This window comes from Mesoplodon bidens, assembly GCF_964165515.1.
Source record: "Mesoplodon bidens genome assembly, chromosome: 10".
Lineage (NCBI taxonomy): Eukaryota > Metazoa > Chordata > Mammalia > Artiodactyla > Ziphiidae > Mesoplodon > Mesoplodon bidens.
In genome coordinates, this window is record NC_138172.1 from 86,105,406 (window position 1) to 86,117,563 (window position 12,158).

Genomic DNA, 12,158 nt, shown 5'->3' on the forward strand with positions numbered 1-12,158 from the left:
CGACCTCAGTGGGGAGGGAAGGCAGATTGTTACTGTTCTCTAAACCAAGGGCTGGAAAACTTTTTTTCTGTGAAGGGCCAGATAGTAAATATTTTAGGCTTTCCCTATTGCATAGTGTTTGTTTTTACAACCCTTAAAAAACATAAAAACCATTCATAGCTCTCAGGAAGGACAGGAATAGGCCATGGGCCCAAATTGGCCTGAGGACCATACTTTGGTGAACTTTGCTCTAGATAGTTGACACATTCTTGAACTGAAAAGAAATCACAAGCAATCTGTTAGAGATAATGAAGTTACTTCTACTGTTCTAAGGCTATTTTCTTGCAAGAGACTTGGTAAATCATTTTGAAAGGGGTGTGTGAAACACTCATTTTCTTTCTACCTGTGTGAAATAAAAGTTATATTTTTATTGCAAGACGAGAAATTTAAGCAAAAAATCTCTGCCCTTTGGCCTCCTCTCTCCCCTCAGTGTGCATTGTGTATCTGCATTATGCATCAACCAAACCTCCCCCATTGCTCAACTGTAAAGGGCAACATTCTCCCAGTATCAACAAGACACTCCTTAAAAGACAGCATTCTTTCTTGGTCTTGTAAGAGGTCACATGACCCACACGATGCCGCTTAGATCTGGATTATGTAAACTGTCAATAATATGTCATTTGATGTACAGCCCTCTGTCTCAAAAAACTTATATAACTGTGCCTTGACTTCTAACAGGTAGAACAGTTCTCAGAGCTTTCTGAGATGCTCTTCCCAGGTGATAATCCTCAAGTTTGGCTAGAATAAAATTTCCCATTTCTTTCTTAGATCGACTGATTAATTTTTCATCGACATGAATGAGAAAGAAAAGGGACAAGTGGGCAAGCAAGGTACAATTAAGTAGGCTTATGAAAAGAGCTAAGGCAGGTGCCCTCAAGTGAAAGGAGAATTAGGGGAAGTTATATGATGCCTTATTTGTGTCATTGATTTGCTCAATACATCTTTTTTTCTTTGGGGAATTTATAGGTTAGATATGAAACAGATTTTTGGGAAATGGACTGAAAAACAATTCAGTGAAAAGAAGAAAGTGTACCTCATGATTTAGGACTCCAAAACTGTTAAGAAAAGTAGAAACACAAGCTCCAGTCTAAATTGTGAATAATCTCAGTGAGAATGAAGAGAGAAGAGAGCCATCTGAAGAACCATCGTGACAAAGAGTTTTCCTAGGAGTTCAGCATTTTTAAAGATTTATACAAGAGATGAAAGACAGAGTACATTCCTCAAAATGAATGCAACATTAGCAAAAGCCTACGTGAACACTGTTTGAAAAGCTAAAACCTAGAACAAACTGAAAGTTATATCCTCCCCCTTAAGAAGCTGAAGATTTTGGTTAGAAGTTGTGGTGGGATTGAGTGCAGGTAGTGATTAGCCTGGGTCAGGACCAGCTGCGTATTTGGGGGACCCAGTGCAAAATGAAAATGCAAGTCCCCTTGTTAAAAAATTATGAGTAGGGCTTCCCTGGTGGCGCAGTGGTTGAGAGTCCGCCTGCCGATGCAGGGGACACGGGTTCGTGCCCCGGTCCGGGAAGATCCCACATGCCGCGGAGCGGCTGGGCCCGTGAGCCATGGCCGCTGAGCCTGCGCGTCCGGAGCCTGTGCTCCGCAACGGGAGAGGCCGCAACAGTGAGAGGCCCGCGTACCGCAAAAAAAAAAAAAAAAAAATTATGAGTAGTTTTAAGATGGTGACAGCAGAGCAGTAACCCGAGCAAAGGGCCCGGTTCTGAGTGACTCTGCTCAGGTACACATGTAGGAAGCAGGCCCTGGGACAGAAGACTGCTCGAACCCTGCCTCAGCCAAGCCATCTCTGCTTCAAGTTTCTCAAGGGAGCCATGCAGTACACAACATATAGGATACTACACCAGGTACCCCTTCATTCTTAGTGGATTCCTATAACTGTCTCTGCAGAGCCGTCTGCTAAACTCAGCTGCAGGGCACAACTGAGGCTCAGGACAGAAATCTTTCTTCCAAGCAGGAACTGAGAATGCCTGAGGGTTTATGTAAATAGAGGTGAGAAAAAGAGCAAATGACTGAAGGCACCAACTAAGCTAGAGAGAAAAGCCAACTCTAATGACCTCTCCCTCTGGCAGAAGCATCCTGTTCACTATTTTTTTTAATAAATTTATTTATTCATTTATTTAATTTTTGGCTGCGTTGGGTCTTCGCTGCTGCACGCAGGTTTTCTCTAGTTGCTGAGAGCGGGGGCTACTCTTTGTTGTGGTGTGCGGGCTTCTCATTGCTGTGGCTTCTCTTGTTGTGGAGCACGGGCTCTTGGTGCGCGGGCTTCAGTAGTTGTGGCACACGGGCTTAGTTGCATGTGGGATCTTCCCAGACCAGGGCTCAAACCCGTGTCCCCTGCATTGGCAGGCGGATTCTTAAGCACTGCACCACCAGGGAAGCCCCTGTTCACTATTTATGACTCCAGATCAGTAGCAGCCTCCTCTAGGAGGCGAACAAAGTTGGAGGTGAGAAAAGGACCTTCTCCAGTTCCCTCACCCCATCCTGAGGGAAAGGGCTTTTAAAAGTACATTTGAATTGAAAAAGAAACAGAAAAAGCAGTATTCTTTGCTGCTTTGATGGAGTAAGCATAAATGCTAAGAGATAACAATAAGCAAGGAAAATAACCAGTTGTTTTTCTTCTTCTTTTCTGTAAAGCAAGGTTTAGTAATCTGCAAAGTTTTAACAAAGAAAAAAAATGGAAACAATAAAAGAATGTGTAAGAGCATCAGATAATAATACAGATGTTTTAAATGAATTTAAGTGTCTGGAACTAGACAAAATGCATTCCTGGGATACTGTAGGAATTGGTACATGTGCGCTGAGTCACTGTAATTACCCTTTGAGAAATCATAGGACGCGTACGGAGAAACAAAAAAAAAACTGGGGGAAAAAATCTCAAATTTTCACAAAAAGAGGAAAATTTAATTCTCAAACCAGGGACTGGTCATGTCAAACCCAAGTTCATGTGCCCAATGCACAGTGAGGCCAAACAAACTGCAATGTCGGAGTTTGGAGCAGAGAATGGTTGGAGTTTGGAGCAGAGAATGGTTTATTGCAGGGCCAAGGAAGGAGAACGGGTGGCTTGTGCTCAGAAGACCCAAACTCCTTGATGGTTTTCAGGGAAGTTTTTAAAGGCAACATTTGGGGTGCTGGCTGCAGGGTGTATGACTTTCTTCTGATTGGTTGATGGTAAGGTGACAGGGTGGTGCTCCAGGAATCTCAATCATCAGCCTTCTGGTTCCAACCAGTCTGGGATCTCAGTAAGTCGTTACCATCCTCTCCCTAGGTGGGGGCCTTAGTTCCTGTAGAACAACTCAAAGATGTGTGTCAGATTGTTATGTATGTCCCTTGAGGAGGAACTGGGACTCTGTTTTTTCACTGCATTATTGTTCCTTCACTGCTTTTCCTTTGTTCCTGCATTCCCTTACTTAGTAACTGCTTGAATCTGCCCTTTGGAACTCAGAGGTGTAGCTGAAGGCTTTTTTTCCTACAAACAAGAAATGGGGAACATGAAAAGGCTTTGGTACCCAGGAGGGCCCTCCAATACATCGCCCCACTCAACTTCAGTAAATGTGAAATTTAAACTTTTGGTAAAATCATGAATAAACACCACTATACAGACAGTTTGCGAAGACTTATGTAAGAATGAAATGAGAGAAGTCCTGTTATGTGTCTATAAACAAATCTTTTCAATCCAGTCTATTTTTAAAAGGGGGCATGGTAGGGTACAGTTGTGGTGGCAGATTGATTGAATAAAACAGAAATTACAGTAAAATGATGAGCAGAATCTATCATATTGTCCTTGGGAACAAGATGAAGAAATGTTGACAGACGAATCAGCAGTTTGAACCATCCAAACAGTGTTGATGAGTTAATATATCAGAGTCAACTTGTCTGGGTGGCATCTTACAAGGGTTTACCCATCACTGTCTTCTTTGGCACCTTTCTCAGTGTTAAAAAATAAAATTCAACCAAAACATTTGAAGATCTAATAGCCTTTTTTAAGCGATTCATGAATCCAGCAGCATCCCATTTAGCAAGTAGAATCGCACTTGGAGGAGTGGTACAAAATAGAAGGCTTTTATAGAAAGGATGGTGGAGCAAGAAAGTCATTGGCAAAAGAAAAGAATGGGTTCTTTGGGACAAGGACTTCTTCTTAGGGTAGGGTGGGGAGTGGGCGGTGGTACACAAGGGTCTTTATCATGCAGACTACCTTTCTTTCCTCTGGGGCGGAGTAGGGGAATGGAGAGGGCCCAGACAAATTACCTCTTTGGTATCATGGGCTTTAACACAAGTGATGCCATTTTGTGCCTGTGGTTTTCTCTTTAATGTCAGTAATTTACATGTTGGCACAGAAAGTGTGCTTACCAGATTTAACGAGTATCCCTAACTAGGAGGGATAGTTAACACAATGGCTTAGCTAAAGATTCCCAACTATCTTCACAGCTGGAATCTCAATCCCAAATCAACAGGTTGACATTTTATCTAGAAAAAATGTAAAGAGATGTTTTTAGGTTAAAAAAAAAATTGTGCAAATATAGGAAGGAGGAGACCAGGCTTGGTAACAACTCATAAAACAACACAAAACAAATAACAATGTAGAAGTTTTGATTATGGGTTAAAGTGAACCATCTCTACACTCTAGCTGTTGAAAAAGCTCATATTGCTTTTGGCCCAATTATCAGAAACACAATAATCATTTATTGAGAGGGAGTTATGAGCACTGGCTCTGGAACTAGATTGTCAGTGTTCAAGTACTAGCTCTGCTACATTGGGTGACCTTGGACAAATTATTTAATCTCTTTGTGTCCTTGATCCTCCATTTAAAAAATGAGGGTAAGAATAAAGCACACTTAGTAGGGTTCTTTTGAATACTGAAAGATAATACATGTAAAACAGGATAGCGCTCTTTACATGTTAGCTGTTATTGGTCTGTTCTGGGCACTTTACAACTATGTTTGCATGTATTTGTGTGTGGCTTTTATTTAATTGCATGTATTTATTGAAAAATAAATATTAAATATTAAAACAGGACTAGGACTTCCCTGGTGGTGCAGTGGTTGGGAATCTGCCTGCCAGTGCGGGGGACACGGGTTTGAGCCCTGGTCCAGGAGGATCCCACATGCCGCAGAGCAACTAAGCCCGTGTGCCACAACTACTGAGCCTGTGCTCTGGAGCCCACGAGCCACAACTACTGAGCCCACGTGCCACAACTACTGAAGCCTGCATGCCTAGAGCCCGTGCTCTGCAACAAGAGAAGCCACTGCAAAGAGAAGCCCGTGCACTGCAATGAAGAGTAGCCCCTGCTCGCCTCAGCTAGAGAGAGCCCATGCGCAGCAACAAAGACCCAATGCAGCCAAAAATAAATAAAATAAATAAATGTATAGAAAAAGATAGATATACACTGAAAAATTCTTCCTTGATTACCAGACCTTCTCCCCAGAGATAAACCATTGCTCAGAGTTTCTTGTGTACCTTTCATGTGTACCTATTATGTACAAATATATTTCTTGTGTACCTATTATGTACAAATGGATACATAAGACTACAATGTTCTGTAGCTTGCTTTTTCCCTCATATATACTGTGTATCTTGGAGACTTTCTCATATCAGCACACATAGATTTACTCCATTCTTTTTTAAGCTTCATAGTATATTCCATTGTGTAGAGGTACTATAATTTGTTTACCCTGTCCCCAGATCAGGGTCATTTATGTTTATATGCAGTCTTCTGTTTTTACAAACAATGCTGCTGTGGGTTCTCTTATAGCTCAGACGCTGGAGTCAGATTGACTGGGTTTAAATCCCAATGCTGTCACTTATTTACTCTGTGACCATGTCTTAGCTTCACCAGCCTTAATTTCCTCAAGTGTAAAATGGTGACGATAATAGTGCCAAACTCATAGGGTTCTTGTGAGGATTAAATGTAAAGTGCCTTAGTGCATAGTAAGCTCTCAACAAATATAAAATGCTGCTATTTTTTATTTTCCAACTTTATTTACATTTGAGTTTCTCTGTAGGGTGAATTCTTAGAAGTTGAATGGCTAGACCCAAGGATGTTTATTTAAAATGGATAGATAATGTCACCTTGTTTCTGTGTTGGATAGTCTCTTTGTCCTCTAAATATACACTGCCTTTCACCACTCTGCTTGGTACCCCAGGAGGCTGACCTCCATGAAAACTCTTATCAGCCAGTGTCTTTGCCCACCAACTTCCAATCAGGTTCCCTGTGGGAAACACTAGCACCAGATGGAAGGGCGGGAGAAAGGAGCTCCAGGCTTGTTTGGCAGTGGCTGCATTCCTTTTCCAGAAGCCTGTTTGGCAACTCCGCCCCAGTGGCCACCGCTCCCTCCACGCTTCAGTAAAAGCTCCCTCCCCTTGCCGGTTCAGGCCTGGTGGCAACCACTTCCTGCAGCTGCCTGTCCTTGGGTGCTTCGCCAACCCTGATACGTTCCCTCAACCCTTACATCTCTATAAATAATCTTTTTTGTTAATCTTCCTTCAGTTACCCTCTTAACATGCCATCTGACCGGTACACTAGCCAATTTACACTCTCTCTAATAAGCTGAGAATACTTGTTTTCCCATACTTTTGGCAATACTGTCATGCCAAACGTTTTTTGAGGTTTTACTTAGCATTTACCCTTATTTCTTTATTTTTTCTGGGCACCGATGTTGTTATTTATCTTTTATCACAGATAGTTTTTCCTGTTGAACTTCAGTTTCTTAAAGGCCATTGCATAAGTATGATCTCAATCCCTTCAGGCTGCTATAACAAAATGCCATAGACTGGGTGGCTTATAAACAATAGAAATTTATTTCCTACAGTTGAGGAGGCTGGGAAGCCCAAGATCAAGCCCAGGCAGCTGGCAGATTCTGTATCTGGTGAGAACCAGCTTCCTGGTTCATGTGTGTCCTCACATGGTAGAAGGGGCAAGGGAGCCCTCTAGGGTCTCTCTCTCTTTTTTTAAAAAAAGTGAGGTATAATTGATGTACAATATTATGTAAGTTTCAGGTGTACAACATAGTGATTCACAATTTTTAAAGGTTATACTCCATTTATAGTTATTATAAAATTTTGGCTATACTCCCTCTGTTGTACTATATATCCTTGTAGCTTATTTATTTTATACATAGTAGTTTGTACCTCTTAATCCCTTACCTCTATCTTGCCCCTCCCCCTCTTTCATCTCCTCTCTGGTAACCACTCATTTGTTCTCTGTATCTGTGAGTCTTTCTATTTTTTTGTATTCACTAGTTAGTTTATTTTTTTTAATTCCACATATAAGTGGTATCATACAGTATTTGTCCTGCTCTGACTTATTTCACTTAGTATAATGCCCTCCAAATTCATCCATGTTGCTGCAAATGACATTTCATTCTTTTTTATGGCTAAGTAGTATTCCATTGTGTATATATACCACTTCTTCTTTATCCATTCATCTGTTCATGGACACTTAGTTTGCTTCCATATCTTGGAAGTGCATGTACCTTTTTGAATTAGTGTTTTTGTTTTTTTTTTGGATAAATACCCAAGAGTGGAATTACTGAGTGATATGGTAATTCTATTTTTATCTTTTTGAGGAACCTCCATACTGTTTTCCATACTTGCTGTACCAATGTACATTCTTACCAACAGTGTACGAGGGTTCCTGTTTCTCCACATCCTTGCCAACATTTGTTACTTTTGGCCTTTTTGATGGTAGCCATTCTGACAGGTGTGAGGTGACATCAAATTGTGGTTTTGATTTGCATTTCTCTGATGATTAGTGAGGTTGAGCATCTTTTCATGTGCCTGTTGGCCATCTGTATGTCTTCTTTGGAGAAATGTCTATTCAGGTCTTCTGCCCATTTTTTAATTGGTTTTTGTTTTGTTTTTTCTTAACTTTAAGTTATATGAGCTGTTTATATATTTTGGATATTAACCTCTAGGGTCTCTTTTTTTTTTAAATTTCTTTTATAAGGGCACTAATCCCATTAATGAGGGCTCCACCCTCATGACTTAATCACCTTCCAAAGGCCCCCACCTCCAAATATCATCATGTTGGGGGTTAGGTTTCAACATATGAATTTGTGGGGGGGGTACAAACATTCAGTATATAGGAAGATAAATATTTATTTCCTCAATATTGTATTAAGTTTTCAGAAGGCCAATTAAGAACATCACAAAAGTCAACCAAAATTATTTTAAGACTTATTGGAGACTCTTAATACTTTAAAATATTATATGCTATAAGGAATCGTTATAAATTCTGTTGGGTGTGATGATGACACTGTTGGCAGGTTAAAAATAAGAAAAAGTCCTTATCTTTAGAGATATCCTCAAAACACTTATATGTGAGATGATATGATATCTATCTAGATTTATTTTTTAATTTTTTATTTATTTATTTTTATTGGAGTATAATTGCTCCAGAATATTGTGTTCGTTTCTGCTGTGTAGTGAAGTGGATCAGCTATATGTGTACCTATATCCCCTCCCTCTTGGACCTCCCTCCCACCTCCCCGCCCCCCTTACCCCCCACAGATATCTAGATTACTTTAAAATACTCCAGATAAATAAAAAATAGAGTGTGAGGAATACATGGACCAAGACTGGGAAAGTGTTGATAACTGTTGAAAGTAGGTGGTGTTTCATTATATCCACTTTTTTCCATTCTATACCCATTTATTATCCCCACTCCTACTTGTATGAAAATGTTCAAAATAAGAAGTAAACAAATGGGAATTCCCTGGTGGTCCAGTGGTTAGGACTCTGCACTTTCACTGCTGGGGGCTGGGGTTCGATCCCTGGTCCGGGAACTAAAATGCAAGCTGTGTGGTGAAGCAAAAAAAAAAAAAAAAAAAAGTAAACAAGAAAAGCCCATAGCAACAACAAACAAACAAACAAAAAGGTAACTAAAAAATTCAAATAGGGGAAAGAATGGCCAGCACAGTCCCCAAGAGAGGCTCTCTAGCCTGCCTCTCAGTATCTGCCGGACCAGCCCTGCTCAGCCCAGGCGAGATAAAGGCAATCCTCGTTTTCAGCACCCATGGTGCTGGGCTGCACCCTGCAGGCCTAGAAGCCCTGTACTTGCCCATCCTTGAGAAGGAGCCGAGAGTCAGCGACAGAGACATCAGTGGTTAATGGGTTGGGGGATCTTACACGGTGCTGGAGTGACACCCCAACTGTGTGTGGTGGACGGTGGGCAGGACACGGCAGTAGTCTTCATTCCCGGGGAAAGAGAGAGGTTACCAGTTACAGGGGGAATTGACTTAGGGTTGGCTTACCAGTTACCGGGGAAACTAGCAGAGGGACATACCTCTCATTGCCCCTTTGATAAACTATCAAGGTGTAGATGTTCTGATCTAAGATAAGAACAATCACTAGCTGGCGCCGGCACAAGTATGTAGGAAGGTCAGTCATGTGAGTAGGGTGTAGGTGAAGCAGGCGCTGGTGGAGCAGGGAATGTACAGAGAGCGAGAGAACAGCCATCTTTGGTGGCCTAATCATACACATGGGAACTTTCCAAGTTCTACCAACCCTGCAGTAAAGGTACGCAACAGCAAATCATCAGGAGACTTTCCATTTGGTACCTAAGAGAGATGAAAATGTTTGTAATTTCCTAGAAGGAGGATTATTAATTGTAGGATCTAATGACAAACTGACTTATAGACATTATATAACATTATATTTTGTCTTCCATGTGGGTTCTTCAGAGAGTGAACTTGGCATTTTAGATCTAATTCAAGTATTTTAGAAACATTAAATAAGTGTTTTTGAAAGTGTCTGTGAACTGGTTTTAATTTTCCATGTAGACAGGAATAGAAATGGTGATGAGAATAATGATATTAGAGACCAATATGAATGAGATTATTATGTAAATTGATGCACAAAATAAGCTGAAGATCTCTGAGATTAGCATAGCAGGAGCTCCAAGCTGTACTGTATGTATCAGATGTAAAAAAACAAACAAAAAAAAGAATCTTCCTGTGATCCAAGAAATGTCAACGGTGGTGATATAAGTATAAAAGTGCCAAACCTGCCTTCTTTCAGATAAAAAATGTAAAAGGTTACTCCCAGGTAAAATCCAGAGGGAAAAGTCATCTAAGTTTACCATTCACTTGTTCACCCAAAATAGGGAAGAGTCTTAGCTTTTGCTCTTGGATTGAAGCCAAGGCACTATATACAAGTTGTGCAGAATTAGTATGTGGAGTTCAATGTTGCTTTTCTTGCTTGGTGATTTTAAAGAAATTGAGTAGTTCCTGTATGATTTTTTTTTCCTTTTCTAAACTGTATTTCTATGCCCACCAAAGGCATGCTGTAGTATTGGCTACTGTAGTATTCAATATTTCAAAAAGTGTTTGAAACATTTCTTTAACTATCAAAACCCAAAACGTTGGCATTTGAATGGGTATCAAGTGCAGCATTCCTTAATTCTTTCTGCTGTTTGTGACAATTGTTATTTAAAGAGCCAAATATGTATTGCATGACGGCGTTGTACCCTTTTTCCCTTAGTTAAAATAAATGCCAAGGTACCTGGAAAAATAATTCAAGTGAACAATTCAGTAAGTCCATATCTCAGTATGATCTGCATTCCATTAGGTATGACTATGAACATTTAATCAAAACTTTTCAGTTGTAATTTTATGTTCACATTGTATTTGAATACCTCCCAATATTTTTGAAAGAAATCTTTCAAACACACATATATGGCCTGTCCACAGATTTCTCACGCTCTTTTTATTTTGAAAAATTTCAACTATATATGAAAATGGAAAGACTAGTACTGTGAAAGCCTGTATACCCTCTACCCAGATTTAACAGCCATGTTTTTGATCTCTCTGCATATAGTTTTTTTTAACTGAACAATTTGCAATTCTTCGTGACACTTTTGCTCCTTCTGTTTCTTCCCTTTCCTCCTGAGCTTTCAATTGTCCCTGCTCAGAACCCTTCACCAATTCTGCTTGCTGCTTGCCCCTTGAACCAGGCATTCTAAATGACTCCAGCTCCATCCTTTGTCTTCAATTAAGCACTAAAACATTTTGTCACTTATTAAAGGAATATCAGGCATCAGTAAGAAGATGGAGAAAATCTGCTTTGTGTGGGAGAACTCAAGAGAATGTTCTGGCCTTTGGGTGTTGACTGAAAAACCATACCCCGAAGCTATTCAGAGGAAGGAATGTAGGTAAAAAGCAAAAATGATTTTGCATGTTAGAGGCTTAGGGAAAAGATTTGATGGCAAATAAGGCAGAATACCATCTTTCTCAATTATAAAGTTGTGGGATGTCATCTATCCATGGGAAAGACCTGTCTCCCCCATCTCCACACATAAAGTGGACAATTGCAAACCCCACTAACACAGTATACATGGTAACCCCAAATACACACAGTGCACCTTGATCTCAGGTCTTAGTGCTTCACAGGGTTAATCAAGGTGTTTCCCTTGAAAGGACTGCATCTAATCCTTTAAGTATTAGGGAATGGATTGCTAATCCATAAACAAAAGAGAAAAGCAACTCCCTGTGCTACCTGAATGATAGGTAAATCTTCCATTCAGGAGTTCATTGCTATTAAGGAGACAACACCTGTGCTGAGAATTAAACCTAAACTGAGGTAAAGTGGACCTTGAGATTAGGAGAGAAAAAGAACCAGTACACAGTGCTGATGTGTCAGGTAAAGAACAAGGACGGAGGCAAGCTGAGTCCTTTAGTAAGTTGTGTGTGTGTGTGTGTGTGTATGTGTGTGTATGTTTAAATAGAATAAGAAAACTGTTTAAATCAACAAAATGCAGAAGATAAATTAGTGTGTAAGATGGGCATTAATAAGCATATATTTTACTATTGAAAAAAAGTTTTAAAAAAAGGAACTAGTTTAAAGCAAGATAGTTTCCTTTTTAGTTTTCTTTTATTTACCAAATATGGTAAAACTGTAGCAGCTACAGATTTAACAGAAGTAAAACAGATGATGTTATTAGGAAATCACAAATGCACTGGTTTTCGACGTTGTTGGCTTTTAAAAATAAAACGGTTGCCCTTTTTATTTTCCATTCCATATTACATATTAAATACTCTCAAATATCTAAAGGACCCCAATCGGAATTTTTTAATAATAAAATAATCTTGATGTGACTTCTTTCTTATG

The 12,158-nt window shown here is 40.0% G+C and overlaps 1 pseudogene across 1 annotated transcript; it reads left to right on the forward strand.

Moving 5' to 3' along the window:
- Nucleotides 1–9,532: 9,532 nt before the first annotated feature.
- LOC308624330 (AP-3 complex subunit sigma-1-like) lies at nucleotides 9,533–10,188 on the forward strand (annotated as a pseudogene). Its single transcript has 2 exons — nucleotides 9,533–9,765; nucleotides 9,833–10,188. The product of its transcript is annotated as an AP-3 complex subunit sigma-1-like (transcript).
- Nucleotides 10,189–12,158: the final 1,970 nt, after the last annotated feature.